This window comes from Pteropus vampyrus, unplaced genomic scaffold, assembly GCF_000151845.1.
Source record: "Pteropus vampyrus isolate Shadow unplaced genomic scaffold, Pvam_2.0 Scaffold160, whole genome shotgun sequence".
In the NCBI taxonomy this organism is placed as follows: domain Eukaryota; kingdom Metazoa; phylum Chordata; class Mammalia; order Chiroptera; family Pteropodidae; genus Pteropus; species Pteropus vampyrus.
The window spans coordinates 1,470,321-1,486,890 of NW_011888941.1; positions in this window are offsets into that span (position 1 = coordinate 1,470,321).

Below are 16,570 nucleotides of genomic sequence, written 5' to 3' on the forward strand. Positions count from 1 at the left end.
TTTAACATTTAGTTATCATGCCTCCTCCCTACATTAATAGCAATGTTTCTAAAGTCATAGACTTTCCGGCCCCCACATGAAGGATAAGTTACAAAGTATTTCTAGGGAGAAAAAGACCAATAGAAATGTCTTAGGTCTTTGTAATCCTTCAAAATGTAATATAACTGATATAATATAAACAATTAGAATTATAATGAATTTTATAAACTTGGAAAATTTTGATTTTGCGCATGTTTGATTACAGAAATACTCTCTAGATATATGAATAAATGAAATTTTTAAAACATATGTTCCATTCAGAGATGTATTTAATCTTTTTTTTAAATCTGTGGTTGAGTGTTTTAATAGCTCAATGTTATTGATCTTATGCTCTTAGGACTTGTTGAGTAAGAAAGGATTCAAACTATAACAGTCCCACTGTCTGAACAGTGGATTCCTACCTTAGAATAATTATCCCTAAAAGAGGAGTACATATATTTAAAAAGGGGTTACATATATTTAAGAGGAAGTAACAGAACATCTTTATCTTTTTGGTAATAATTTAAAAATAATGCAAAGAGATTCTTTGAAATATTGTAGATAAAATGCAAGCTATTCAAAGCAGGGTATATGCCTTCCTTTTCATCATTTCCAATTCATGAAGACTCCAGTGCATTGTGGGAAGACTGTTATAGTATCTGAATTTTGAATAGTTTTTGGCTGAATGTAAACATGACAAAATTTGACTGATAGAATAGCTGAAGGGCTTGACTTGCTGTGACTTATGGAATTGAATTTCTTTATTCTGCTACTCAAAAGCTCACTGGTAGTACCCACTAACAATGTCAACTAGCAGGTAAATGCCTAGAAATTTCTTTTCTGTAAGAGATGTTACAAAATTTGATCAAATCAGTATTGCACATGAGAAATATATTATGAAAATTGAATTTTTAAGTTATCGCCAGACTAAGAGCTGACCTCAGGATTATGTATCGTATCAGTCAGCTTAGGCTAAGTTATGTGACAATAACGAGCATCCCCCAACTCTAGGTGGCTTATAAAAATGCACATTAATATTTGGGTCATGCTACTTATCCATTACAGGTCAGTCATATTTCTTGAACCTAGGATAAAGGCACAATTTCTCTTTAGAACATTGCCCAGTTTTGTGGTAGAGGGAAATAAGAATATGACAGAATCACTTGTGAGTTTTTAAAGCTTTTTTTCAAAAGTGTCACATGCTGCTTCCTCTCCCATTTCATTGGCCAAAGGAAGTCATGTAGCCAAGACTGGTGTCAATGAGGCAGGGGTATATAATCCTTTTGTAGGGAAAAGCATTCTAATTCACATAGCTAAACCTGATGTCAATTGATTGAAGATGTATAATCTTCCTATATGGAAAGGTAGTGAGTATTTTGAATAGTAATAAAACCTACCTCGGTTACCTAAGAAGCAATTGGTAGTAATGCAGCTTTTTCTAGACTGTAGCCAGCATCTTCCTTAGCCTGTAAAAATAAATAAGCTAAGAGGAAAAATAATTTTCTCCCAGTCTTGGAGCAATTAGCAAATGGCCCCTCGGGCAAGAGACAAACCATCTAATTCTGGGGAAGGCAAAAGGCCAATGACTACTTTGTTGGTGGAATGCCTAAAATGAAAATCTCTCCCATTTGGCAGCTGAAAGTGAAGGAAGGAAAGCAAATTTGCACAAATAACTAATTACAAAAGGGGCACTTATTAATTATTAGCTCCTATGGCATAGCCTGGAAGTAACTCTTGCAGACTCACAGATTATTTGGACTTGAGGTAAAGTGCACAGAACTCAGCAGAACAAATTAAGTCAGAGGACAGTGCTATAGAATCTCTGGGACATGTGCCAGACGGAGAGGACAGTGTTCTCCCCCCGCTGGAAACTGTAAAAAGCATGGGGATTACTCGTTGCGGAAGTTGGAGAAGTAACATGTCCATGACCTAATCTGTAGTAGAGCATCATTTGGGCATGTCTGCACATTTCTTTGGGTTCAATGTGGTCAGGCTATTTAAAGTAGGGATTTGATAGCCAAATATAGTCTAATTAGGAAACATTTCTCTAGGTTGGTCAACAATTCAAAGTTAAAGAAATATAATCCCATCAGCCTCTTTTATCTCCCACAATGCAATACAGCCTTTCGGACAGTAACTGTCTCTGTCATATGTAGATGATTGTTTGGTTCCCCATGTGTCCGCCTGGTCAATATCTGTTAGGTCTCCATGGAAACTTTCCCTCTGGGATACTTTTTTTTAAAAAACCCATTTCCTGCCTTGCTAGTGTCCCACATAGCTCAGTTATTTACCTATCTCTGAATAGCTAGTGTATTTGTGCATGATGACTGTCACACTGCATTAGATTGCCAGTTTACATTCTTGTCTCCCTTATGAATGAAACATGTATTATATGGCTATTTCTTCAGAATAAATTAGATACCTCTGTGTCCTGAGGTGGAGTCCACATCTCCTCAGCCTTATACTCCCAACTCTAGGTGCTCCATAAGCTTGTGGAATGAATTAACTTTCAATTTGCCTGAATTGCAACTATAGCACTAAAATATCTATGTCTATGTCCAAGTAGAGATTATATAGAACTGTCATTTCTTGAGCACCCACCAGATACTGTGTTCAATGCTTTGTCAATGCTATTTTATGTCGTTTAATCTCAACAGCATCCCTGTACGCTCAGCATTAATGTCCCCATTTTACTAATTAAAAAGTAAATTTGAGGATGAGAGAGATTAGGTATTATTTAGAGAATTCACAGTTCCACAAGTATTGCTGCCTTTCTCAGTATCTTCAAAAAGAAAAAGTAACTAGATTGTAGTAACTCATGAAGGAATAAATTAGAGCTTCTATCTTGAATATATCCAAACATTTCTGAATACTAGATGCATTCCTACTATTATTTTTCAAAAGTTCCTTCATGGAGTTGAATAGAGACTGATAGATAAACATACAATTGTTAGAAATAGGCCAGAATTTCTTTCTGGTACCTGATTTTCCAGAGGTTTGTCCCACAAAATAAATATACTATCTATCAATTAAAGTTTAAAAACAGGATTAACTGTATTTATATGCATTTTCATAACTCCATCATAAAGGAAAAACAATGTAACTGGTAAATCAAATGAATTGGATTTGGTAAGCAAGCAAGAAGGGGCTTCTTCATTCCTTACCACTACTAATGACATGTCCTGATGGCATTCCCTCCCCTGGCACTGGATAACAAGTGAAGTAGAGCTCAGATCTCACTCTTCTATACTACTAACCACCTGGCAAACCTAAATCTTACCCACATCAGAACTTGAATCTGTAATTAGACAGAAGCTTCTCTTCTGTCTCCCACTCAAGCTAGAAGCAATCTTAAAACCTCAGTATGAGAAAAGGTGGCCTGTTTTGTTTCATTTTGTTGAAGCTTCTGCACTTATATTGCTTCTTCTAGCTCCTCCAGAGCTGGGATGGAGAGAGGAGATGTGAGGTTCAGGAGTGGTTCTTACTTGGCTTTGGATTTGCTGTTGGACTGTGGTAACCCCTGGGTAGTAGAGGCCAGAGGCTGTTTTTTTCCTCTCAGAGGACACTTTTATGGGCTCTTTGCATAATATGGGGAGTTACTACCAATCTGTATTAGTCGGGGTTCTCTAGAGAAACGGACCAACAAGACCTATATCTGTAGATAAAGATGGACATATAGATATGGAGATGTATTATGAGGAATTGGCTCACAGCATTTAGAAGGCTGTGAAGTCCCAGAGTTTTCCTGTCTGCAACCTAGAAACCCAGGAAAGCTAGTGGTGTCATTTCAGTCTAGTCCAAAGTCCTGACAACCAGGGGAGTAGATGAAATAAGTCCAGCTCCAAGGGCAGGAAAAGGAAATGTCCCAGCTCAAATGGTCAGACAGGAGGGAAATAAATCCTTCCTTCCTCTGCATTTTGCTATTTGGGTCCTCAAGGGACTGAATGATATGCACCATCATTGGGGAGAGCAGTGTGCTCCACTCAGTCTCACGATCCAAATGCTCATCTCCTCCAGAAACGACCTCATGGACACACCCAGAAATAATGTTGAATCTGGTCACCCAGCGAGCCCATCAAGATGATGCATAAAATTGGCCATCATACCACTGTTGACCAACTTGGCCATGGTGTTTTTTTTTTTCTCAGTTGTTAAGAATACCTCAGCTTTCCCTCTGGCTTATAACCTCTTTCTGCTGAGGAGCTGTCTCTGGCAGGCCTTGGAAAACCATTAGGCCTCCATGACCCACCCAACATTAGAGGTTCAAGTGTCTCCCACTACAGCCTTTCTTCTTGGCTCTGTGGCCATAGGCAGCCTCTTTCCTTCAGCTCTTTCCAGGGACATGACCTTCCTGCCCCTCAAACTCCCAGGACACAGGTCAATTCCACCCAAAGATTCTCAGTATTCTTCAGGACACAAAGTTTCTTCACTTGATTTGGGGTCAGTGAAAACATCCCTCCATGCCTTCCCTTAAGGCAGCAAAACACTTCTCTTCCCTATAGACTCAAACCAGCCTGTATCTCCTCAAGTAAACCCTTCTCTTTCTCCAGTCTCTCCCTTCTCCAATCAGCTTCTACTCTTCCTATCTGTTAATTGGTAAACAGGCCACAGAAGTGGGGTTTGCCTATCCCTTAGTTTAGCAAGACATAGATGGTGTTATGGACTGACTGTGTCTCCCCAAAATTCATATGTTGAAATCCAATCCCCGGTGTGATGGTGTTTAAAGGTGGGGCATTTGGGAGGTGATTAGTTCATGAGGGTGGAGCCCTCCCAAATGAGATTAGCGCCCTTATAGGAAGAGGCCAGAGAGCTAATTTGCTCTCTTTCTGCCCTGTGAGGACACAAGTAGAAGTCATCAGTCTGCAGCCTGGATGAGGGTGCCCACCAGAACCTGCCCTTGGTGACCCCCTGATCTCAGTCTTCCAGCCTTAAGAATTGTGATAGATTTATGTTTTTTATAAGCTTCTCAGTTTACGGTCCTTTATTGTAGCAGCCCAAGCTGATAGACAGGTAACATCATACCATGGTACTGACTAAAGTGCCCAGCAAAGATGCCACTGGCCTCATTTCTGGAGACTGTGCCTATTTATAGTACAGGGCTCAAAAGACTTTGCAGATGGAATTAAGTTTATATACCCTAAGTTAGGGACACAATCCTGGTTTATCCAACATGTCCAATCTGATCACATGAGCCCTTAAAAGGAGAGAACCTTTTCCGAATAGAGGCAGGAGACATGAGGTAGAAGATAAGGTCAGAGAGATTCATAGTGCAAGGAGGATTCAGCCCATTGCTGCTGGTCTTGAAGACAAAGGGAGCCACCAGCCAGGGTATGAAAGGGGCCTGTGGAAGCTGAGAATGACTTTTGTCAGCAGCCAGCAAGGAAATGGAGACCTTTGTCCTACAAATGCAAGGATTGAATTCTGCCATCCTCCTGATGACCTGGAAGAAGATTCTCCCCCCAGATCTTTCAGATAAGATCTGCTGACATCGTTATTTCAGCCTTGAGAGATCTAATGCACTTATGAATGACAGAGATATGGGAAGATAAACTTGTGTGGTTAAACTGCTCAATTTGTGGTGATATATTGCAGCAGGAATAGAACACTAATACAGATGATGTGGCTACTCTTGAGAATAAAGGTAGCTATTGTCTCCATTCTGTCTTCTCCTGTGAGGTCTGAACCAGGACCACAAGAAAAGTCCAGTTTAATATCATGTTGTGTGTTTCCTTTGTTCAAGTCACTACTCAGCGACCTGCTGCTTCTCCAGAGTCTGATAGAGGTCAGCAGGGTCATGAGCAATACCTGGGGAAATTCAGGGCCAGAAGCAGGGAAGCGGCCAGCAGTAGATTCATATTTTGTTATGAGACCTAAATGTTAACTCTCATACACAATTTCTCTCTATTCTATTGAGCTATATATAAAGAGTGGAAATGAGGGCTTACATTTATATATATTCAGGAATTAAGTTCCTCAAATCCATAGATTTTAAATCCGACCTGCTCAGCTTCACACAATGTGTCAGCTGCTTACATTTTCCTTCTGCTTGCGTTTTCCTATTTCTCTACAATATTAGAAGAGGAGGAGGCAGCATGCAAGATTACCTTCATTATAATTATTTGGTTGCTGTCTGATGTGGAAAGAAATGATGAAATGTGAATTGCTGCAATATCCATGGCTCATGGGTAGAGGGTTGAGGTGGGATTCAGGAGCACATAAGTGTATTAAAGAAAGATTTAAAATGAGCTTTCTGAATCGGTACTTTGAGGGTTACAGAGTATAGGCACTTACTGATCATCTCCTACCCCGAACAACCTCTACAGTAGAGGAATAAATCCAGCAATGAAATCAGTCAGATGCTGTTTTATGTGTTGATTTCTGGACTTGGAAGGTGTGTGGCACTTCTGAGCTGAATCAGTCAGGACAGGCAAGACTGTGCTACAATGACGAATAGCCCTCACACTTTCGTGACTTAATCCACTAAAAGATTCTATCTCACTTATGCTGGGTGCCCACTGTGGGCCAGCAAGGGGCTGTGCTCATGGTAGTCAGTCAGGGACTCAGGTGCCTCCTCTGCTTTGATGTCGAGGATCACTGTAGCAGAGGTCTAGGAAGGTGGAGAATCACATACAGGTTTTTAAAACTTCTGCCTGGAAATGACATTCTCACTTACATTTCATTGGCCAAAGGTAGTCACATGGCCACAGCTTACTTCAAACTAGGCAAGGAAATGAAACTCTCCTGTGTTCCTGGGAGCCAGAGAGCTGGGCCTTATTTGGTTAATAGCACTGATTCCTACCATGACAGCCTAAGGTTATCCTCAAACTCCACCCAGGATAGGGGTGGGTTTGAGCTGGAAGAACCAATTTGTTTTCGGGCATATAGAGTGGCTTTTTCTCATCTTTTCCATCTTTTTTTCTTCTTTTACTGATATTGCATGGCGAATTTTGTTTTACCACTGTGATGCGTGTATCAAGAATTTTGAGAATGTGGTCAAGATGTGAAGGTTTTTATACCTCAATTTTTGGAAAAAAAATGTTATTGTGATAAGACATTCAATATTTTTCTATTTTGAACCTCATGAAGAAATATTAAGTAATATTATACATGAGAATGGTAGCAGTTCACTACCCACAATACAGATTTGCATGTCCTGTGCCCATCCATGCTAGACTCTCACAACTGCATTTAGAAAATAACTCCTTGGAGAAACTGGGGGAAGCACTCCTTTGAATCAATTTCATGATGTTAAAATAAGTACCAAAGCATCAAACCATTAACAAACTAATTTTTTAAAGAATCTGTTAGTAATGAAAGGAACAGGGTAAAGTAAATTGTATCTTGAATTTTATTTTATTTTTGTAAAAAAGCTTGGGTCACATCTGTGGTCTTTATGTGTCTCAAAGGCAAAAGAGTCCTGCACTCCCAGATCCATCACCAGATCTCCTGAGTACCCTTGGGAGGAGCCAAGGGCCCAGGTCTCAGTGATAACTGGAATTTCACCTCCTGTTTGCTATTGTCAGCATATACTGACTTTCCTCACAAAGTCTTGACAGTATCCATCACATGCCTCATTTATGTAATCTTTATACTAAACAAGCCTGTATACTACAAAATGCTTTCACGTTCTCATTTGACATTGAGTCCTTGGGACTCCATGGACTTACGTACTTAATAAGAGTGATTTTCAAACTTCTGAAGTCTGGGCATTATTTTTGGCAAGGATTGTGCAGGAATAGGGTTGCTGACAAGTCTGATTGGTTGAGCTCCCTTGGAGGCTCCAGCCTTCCTGCCAATGTGTCTTGTGTCGCTGCCTCCTTTAAAACCACTCTCCTTAACCAGGCATGGGGCTTCCAGGAGGGCTAAAAAGGCAAGTATCTCCATTCTGTAGTAGATTCAGCTATGTTCATCTGTGAAAGATGAACATCTTCCCCACTAGAGTGTGAGCCCCATGAAGGCAGGGTTTTGTCAGTTTCATCCACGGCTGGATCTGACTAACATTCCCAGAACGGTGCCTGACAGAGAGGAGACAGTCCATAAACATCTACTGAATGAATTAAGATCTCATTTATACATAGGAAGATCCTGAGAAAGTGAGGCACAGGGCACACAGGGCACACTGGACCTGGGTTGAATATTAATCCTTTTCCTTAGTATCTGTGTGTCCTTAGACATTTATATAACCTCTAAACTTTAGTTTCTCCTTGTAAAGGCAGATAATACTAGCAACTCTCTCACTTTGGAGGGGATTATAAAAGATAATGTCTGTAAAACATCCAACATGGTTCCTGACACATTTAAGTGCTCAGTAATCTGTATATACTATTGGTATTACTACCATGTAGGGGGAGAAAAAGGAAGGGCTGAAGGTGGAAGGTGTTGGGATGAGCCATAATGGGGAAGCACCATACTAGAGCCGGGGGAAGCAAGGCAGACCCTGAAACTTCTCCTCTTTGTGACAGGTGGCTCTCTGAATTGGACTTTTATAAAGGACTGAGGTACGGGACCTCCGTAGATATATTTAAAAATACACATATGTAGACATGTGCGAAAAATGAATATTTGCAGTTACACCAACATAAGTGTAGATATATGTGGAAAGTAAATTAAAACCATTTCCATTTAAAGACATTTAAAATATTTTAAGAAAGGTCTTGAGGTTGTAGGGGAACGTGAGGAAAGTGGCGGGATCCGGGAGAACACCAGAATGTCACAAAACCAGCAACAGGAACCTCGGTGCTCTACACACTTGGAGTGTTTTAGAATTTCAGAATATCTAATTACCTTTATTTACATGCTGCAAAAGGAGTTGAGTATGATATCTCCTGCTCCATTAACTGTTTATTGGCCTCATGACTAGTTAGTGTATCTGCAACAGAGCACTCACGACTGAGATGCTAAGTAGAAAAATGCGCATAATATTGGTTGCCATGACAGAGTTCCATGAAGATGTCTGACTATTCTAGATGCATCCTGATCAGCGAGAAATGAATGCTGATGGTGTTTTGAGACTTCAAAGATATAAACTATTGGACCATTATTGTTTACTAAGTATGTTAAGACAAGCTGCATTAAGGAAGCAACCTGTGGAGGGGACTTATCTTACTTCCTCTGGCATTTCAGCTTCCTTCCAGGAAAAATGGAAATAGTATCTTTGGTGCTTATACTATAGACTTTTTGTGAAGGATGAGTATGATGACAGGTGTAGAACTACATGGTCCAGAAAAGTTGGAAGTGCTATAGAATTGTGTTCTTCCTCTTACTGTTTGTTCTTCATGACTCTCTTATTCTTTCCTCTTGTCTTCTTCCCCCACTTTCCCTTCTCCCTCCTATCTTTTCTGTGGGGACCCTCATCCCTTGAGAAGCAGAAGCTGATGAATGTCTTCTCAATGGATTGACTTTGCTCTTTCCACTCTCAAAAGGGATGGGAAGAAAGATAGCCTAGTGGTCATCTAGTCAAGTTGTTACTGAGCTGGAGAAACTATGTTTAACTCGAAACATTTAAATCTTTTATAGAAGCTTGCATATAAAATAGATTTTAAGAAAGAGTTACTGTATTTCAAATGGGTATACAAGAATGGAAATTGAGTTTAGAGCCGCCCTGCACAGCACCTCCCCAGAACCACCAAGTTCCACAGAAAACAGAGTGAAAACAAACCTTCTCCAATCTCCTTATTTTATACAAGAGGCATAGAAGTCCTGAGAGGTAAAATGACTTGAAGCTAAAGAAAGAGAGCTTTATGAGCAAGCCTGCTTTCATGGCTGAAATAAGCATGAAAATCCAACGCCTAACTCTTTGGTAAAGGAAAAACATTCCATATATAGTCTTAAGAAATATGTCATAAGGTTGTGAATCCTCACCTTTAGCTCTCTTTGCCTAGAGTTTGGCAACCTCTCGCTGGGCCTCAGGTTGCTTTCTCATTTGCAAAATGAAGTGGTTGATGAAATGAGCTCTTAAGATCTTATAATTCAAGAATTCTTGTTTTCTTCTTCTCTAATGAAAAAAGAGGCTTAAATAGAAGCAAAATATCATGTAGCAAAAGACAATTCAGATTGTTCTAGCAGGTTTATTCACAAATAAAATATTCACAAATATTTTCTGAGTGGCTGTTATGTGCCAGCTGCTGTTTTAGGTATTTGGGATAAATTGCTGAACAAAGTAGGAAAAAAGGCACTAGTGTCAGGTAGTTGATAGCCTGCCAAAGAACAGGTTTTGGTTTGTGTGTGTGTGTGTGTGTGTGTGTTTGTGTGAATTTATGCCAATGAGGTTCTTCGTGCAGATTGGCTACATACGCTACTGACAGTGACCATCTCCAGTAAAAATAATGGTGACTCATTATGAAGTGTTTACTTGTGTTTGGGGCTTAGTGCATTTTACTTTCATCTTAACAACAACCCTGTGAGATGAGTGTTACCATTCCATTTTATAGATAAGAATGCTGAAGCTCCGGGCATTTGCACGAGCTGCCTTTTAAAAAAAGCATGAAGAAGCTGGAATTTGTCCCAGATCCCCCGATACTTCCTCTGTTTCCTTATTCTTTGCCCTCAGTGATGGATACCCTCTGCCAATAGCAAGACCATAGACACACTTCCGCAGAACAAATGGGCCATGATAGAGTTGCATTTAAGGAAAACACATTTAGTAGTTCATTTAAGCCAATGCAACAAATACTATCTGGGAAGTCTAGAAAATACACTGTGATACAGATATTCCTTTGCTTTTGGAGCTGGGACAAATGAATAATATTCCTGGAGGTAAAGGAATCTGAAGAGATAGTATCGCTTGGTCTTCCTGATGTGACAGTCTCCTCCAGAATCGAACACCGAGTTGATCTATAGCAATTACAATGGCAGCATAGTATTTGCAGTCCCAAGCCAGGACTTCATTCCGATTGCCGACTCTCTTGGCTCGTCTCAGAGTTGAGCACGTAGGTTTGCTTTTGTAGTCCTCAGTGTTTATTGATCAGACTCTGTCATCTCTGAGATGGTCCTCACATGCAATTGAACTCTCCACCTTCCGGACCCTCCTCCCCGCCTCTCCACAACCTCTGGACACCCTTTCACCTGGGCTGTCAGAATAATGAAGGCTTGATTTCAATACTTTCCCTCATTTCTCTGTTCACTGCTCTGCGGGTTAATGCAGATTCCAAACTTCAACAAGCAGCTGTTAAACATGTCATTAACACCGCTTGGGCTGCAAATGAGACTCTGCTACTGGGATTACTCTGTGAGCTACAGTTTTGTGATGAGCTTTGTCAATCACAGCTGACCTGCTGTGTACCGAATGGAACTCAGATTATCTTCTTTCTTCCTCTGACTCTTGTCATTTTTTCCACAAAGAATTACTATTCTACTCCCCGAAAGATTGATTACTTGCACAAATAAGAGAGTCTGAGACATTAATACAAAATTCACAGGCTTTTCTTTATCTCAAACCTGCAACTCCCTCTACGTTTACTCCTGGTAATTATATTAGAATTGTGTACACTAGGAATTGCCATCTGATTATTATGAAACTAGTTTTGTCATGACAAAAATGAGCTTAAGTCTTGTTTTTTTGGAAAATGATCAGTACAGTGCACTGGATGAGAGAGAAGAAGATTAAATCCAACTTGCTTTCATCCATGAATGCTTTCATCTCTTTTTCAAACACAAGAAATGATTACCACTGCTATAAGCTGCAGTTCATACGAGTGAAAAAGGATAAGGAAATATTGAAAATTCTGTAACCAACAGTAGGACATAATATAGGTCTCTGGCACCCACTGAGTGACATGTGCTTTATTTTTCCATACCGCCAGTGTCAAGAGTTTCATATTTTAAAGGGAGTCTTACCTTGAGGTGTGACATTACAGACTGAATAATAAACAAATTGAGTTATTTTTCTCATTTGAACTATTTGAATTTTCATAGAATATTAAACAGAAGATAGTAATTACAAAATCTGGTAACTATAAGGTAGAGCACAACATCAGTTCATGCTCATAATTTACAAAAGAGAGGAGGCAGAGCACTCATTTTATTATATTATATTTTCCAACATTTCATCAAGTAGACAGAAAGGTTCTTTAAAACCAGTGACCACGACCTATATGCCTCTTTATCCCTGATGCCTACTATGCTATAGCTACTTGATAGATAATTATTAAGTTAGTGAATGAATAAACAAATAGAATAAGTGGGCAAGTTACCAAGTGTCATCTTGAGATTAAAGAAATCATCATGGTCTGTAGACTTCCATGTAAAGACACAGCAACTGTTTCCTTTCTCTCTGTTTCATACACACACACATACCATAGCAGTGCTTATATCAGTCTCTATAATAGGCCTTGTTTTTAGTGATAATGGATGCGGAAACTCTGTTGTACCAGTTATTCATTGCCACTATAATGCTGTGTAACACAACACAAAAACTTCAGTGGCACCCAACCAAAAGCATTCATTGCCTATGTGTCCAGAGGCACCTGGGGATCGGCGGAGTGGCTCTGCTGATTGGTCTGGGCTTGATCAAGGTCTGAGAACTGGCTATTGTGCGATCAAGGATGCCTCCACTTAGACAGGTAGGGTGATCTGGCTCTGCTCCACATGTCGCTCATCCTCCAACAGGCTTGTCAGGGTGTGTCCCCTGTTGATGCTGTGAGAGTGGGAGAGTGGAAACGGGCAAGCTCTTGAGGCCCTGACTTGCAACTGACACCTCCACTCTATTTTATTGGCCCAATGAAAGCAGGAAGGTTAGAGGAATATACTCTGCCTTTCTGAGCAGAACTCCAGAGTCACATGGGAAAGAGCCTGGTTAGAGGGAGGGCTGAGGAATTTGGCCATTTTTGCAAATTGTACATTTGCTACCAAACGAATGCCTTAGAAATAAAGGAATATCTATTACATGGACTCGAGTGCACTTGTGGTCAGCTACCTTCTTTATGACCTCTAATTACACATGCATAGAACGGAATTGTTGTGCCTAAATAAGGCAAAAGGAAGAAATGTGCATTTTTCTCTTATTTGGAATCAAGAGACAGGTTTCATTCCAGGCCTCTCAAAAACACAAGCTTTCTCTGCAGCCTGCTAGCATTCTTTCTGCCATGCAGGTATGAATAAAGGAGCAAGAGAGAGAGTGACAAAACTGCTAATAGAGAAACAGAGTAGAAGATGGAAGGAAGGTGGGGACAGCATGGACAGAAAGAAGCAGCACTTAAATTCCCACTCAAAATAAGATTATTTGCCAATGCCCTGTTCTATCAGAGATGGCAGGAGAGGAAAAGAAGGAAGGTAGCTTTCATAACCAACAAGGTGATCACTAAACAAAAGGCATGGCCAAGGTCATTTATGTATTTCATATTTGGACTCATTTACATTTCGTGAGCCCCAAATAGTACTTCTTGGTATTCAATTTTTTTCTCCATTGATTTTAATTAAGCTCACCATAGGCTGGCAACCCCGATGAACAGGGAGAGTATTTTCTATCAAAAAGCTATCTGGCTTCTGAAGCAGGAATCCAGGGGCTTGTCCACATCTTATTCAAAATGTTTTTGCTTTTATCCTGTGGCATGATTCTTAGAATATGAAAGGAAGACACATTCAGCTGCTCCCCCATAAATATTTTCCACTCTGTAACTGTGAAAATTACCATATTATTCCTGATTCAGACATGTCATATGGAATCTGGGAGCAGTGATAAGTGCCGTATGTACAGTAGAGTCTGTGCAGGAAGTGGTGCTTGGCACCGTTCATGATGGGACATGCTTGCACACCTTCATTTAGATGTCTAATCACGTGATTCCTCTCTGGTTTTCCATTATTTCCTCTTCAGCGTTAAGATTCCAATTTTTGCGTCTCTGACTAAAGCAAGGAACGGATATATTTATTTAGTGTTTTAGGATGAACGTAATCTATGAATTGTGTTACTTGTTGAGAAGTCACTGCTCTGTCTTTATGAGAACTCCCAATGCAAAAATCAGAGTGCAATTTCCTCTCCTTAATCACGGCAAAGATTGGCTTCCAAAGGTGGGATGGGCTTATTGTTAGCGCAATGCCCCCGCCATAGGACATAGTTTGCAGGAGGACGGCATCACTTCTCTACATAGTCTGTCTATTTAAAAAGTGTAAATTGTGCAGGTTTTAACGACAGTTTATAGCGGGAAATGACAAGCGTGGGTCCAATCAAAATCAGGACAGGAGGAGAGGGCGTTTGTGTATTGCGTTAAGACCACCGAGATGAGATTCCCAGCATTCCAAGTAATCCCGCTCATCCATTTTATTGTGGAAAAGAGAAGGGGGAGCAAAAGGAAGTAAACGAGGAAGATGGAAACCAACTGACTCCAAATTCTCTTTCTGATTATAAAGTTAATATGCTTATGTCTTTTAAATGGTAAAATTACATTTTATTATTTATCTATTGCCACATAACAAATGACTCCACCACTTAGCGGCATAAATCACAACATTTATTATCTGACTGTTTCTGTGGGTCAGGAACCTGGATATGCTGAACTGAGTGGGTCTGACCCCAAATTCTCTCTTGAATTTGCTGTCAAGCTGACTGCCAGGACTGTGGTCTTATCTGAAGGCTCTCCTGGGGAGGGGAAGGGAACAGGAGTGCAGATTTGTTTCTGAGGTCACTAGAGAGATCTCGGTCCTTCACCACAAGAGCCTGGCTGCCTCACGATATGGTAGCCAGCTTCCCCAGGACAAGCATTCCAAGAAAGATCGAAAGAGAGCTCAGATGGAAGTAACGATCTTAAAACAGTCTCAAGAATGACACTCTATCTCATTAGTTGTATTCACTGTGTTAGAAGCAAGTCAGTAAGTTTTGCTCACTTTTATTGGGAGCAGATTACACAAGGGCCTGACTGCTGGGTGGTGGGACTAATTGGAGCAATGTTTCTAGGTGCTTGCCACAAATGGAAAAGCACAGAGGAGAAAAAATGTTTACAAAATTATCTCATTTCCTCAGGCTTGGTTATTATTAAATTTTAGGTATATATACATACAGACACTTTTTAATATCTTATAAAACATTTATATATTTTTTTCCTTATAGAATCGGCTCATAATACAGGCAACTTTCTGAAACTCTTTATTAATAATAGAGTCTTTAGTAATAGGAAGAACTTATTCAATTAGTGCTTATTTATTTTGGAAACAAAAGCAAAAAATCCAAAAAGTGATCTACAACCTTACAACTCGGATATAACTGCTGTTGGTTTTCATATCATACATCTTTTTTTCATGTTTTTTTTTTTTTTAAATCTGAAAATAAGCTAGCATAAAACCTTCCCTATATCAGTCAGTAACCTGAGCCCTTGTGTTGCACCATATTCGCAGTGTGAGGGGATCCAAGCTCTGCAAATAATAAGTCATATTTATCATCGATGTCACAGTTGTTATACGTTGAAGGGCTTCATTAAATTGGCATTTTATATTTTGTCAGCGTTGTATTTTAAGGTGTACTATTATATATATGTGCTCATTAAAGTAATGGATTGCATTTAAAAATACAAATTTATTGTTCAAAGAGAGAAATACAATATTTCAATGAAAGTAATTCCAATTACAAACACCACGTAATTTATGGCATTCGATCATGCTCAAAAAAAGAAAAAAGAGAAAAAGAATCAAAAAGATGAATTAAAAGTAAAACACAAATGCCAGTTTCTCCTGTTAAATGTAGAATTGTAGAAATGTAGAATTTTTGTTTCTGCAAGATAACATCATGTGTCACATTCTATTAATTTTGTTAAATAAAATTTCGTTGGTCTGTGGTTTCATTTGTGTTTGATTTGTTTTATAGAGGTATGAGAGGTTGTGAGCAGAAAGAGTTTACATCTACTTAAATATTTGTATTATTTAAATGACTTTCTAATACAAAAATTTAATAATGGTTGGCTATTTATGAGAATTTTTCTCTATGAGGAAAGAGGAATTAATTTACCAGTACTCTCACACCATTTTTAGCAGGTGGACATTTGGACATTTTCTCTTGCTGGGTACAAGCTCTCACTCTTCATTCATTACCTTCACCAATAAAATTTTAATTCTCAATTATTTCTTCTTTCTTTTCATCTTAAAAAAATCTATCTGCTTTATTAGGGTTGCATTGGCTAACAATAATATTTACTTCTCTCATCCCCAGTCAGTTTATATTATATATATAGTTTCAATTTAATAACAAAGACAATTAAGCATATACTAGGCGCTGTTCTTCCAAAGTCCCTGACCTCTGAGTTGTGTGTGTGTATTTTAAATATTACTAAAGTATACTAAAATGTTGGGTAGCAATAAGTTTGATGAAGAAAAATAAAGCAAACAATACTCATAGCTAACTCAATGAGCTCTGGTTTTTTATTCTTGGAAGCAAAAGCCTGTCAGAGAGATGAGTGGATCATCCTCTTTGAGTGAGGAGCCAGGAAGAATAATGCTGCATAATCCATCCGTTCAAACCAGACTTCACATCAGAATCACCTGGAGATTTTTAACAGTGCTGCCCTGGGATCCTTTTCCGAAAGGTTCTGTCGTTACTGACATGTGGTCTCTGGGTACTGAGTTTTTTAAC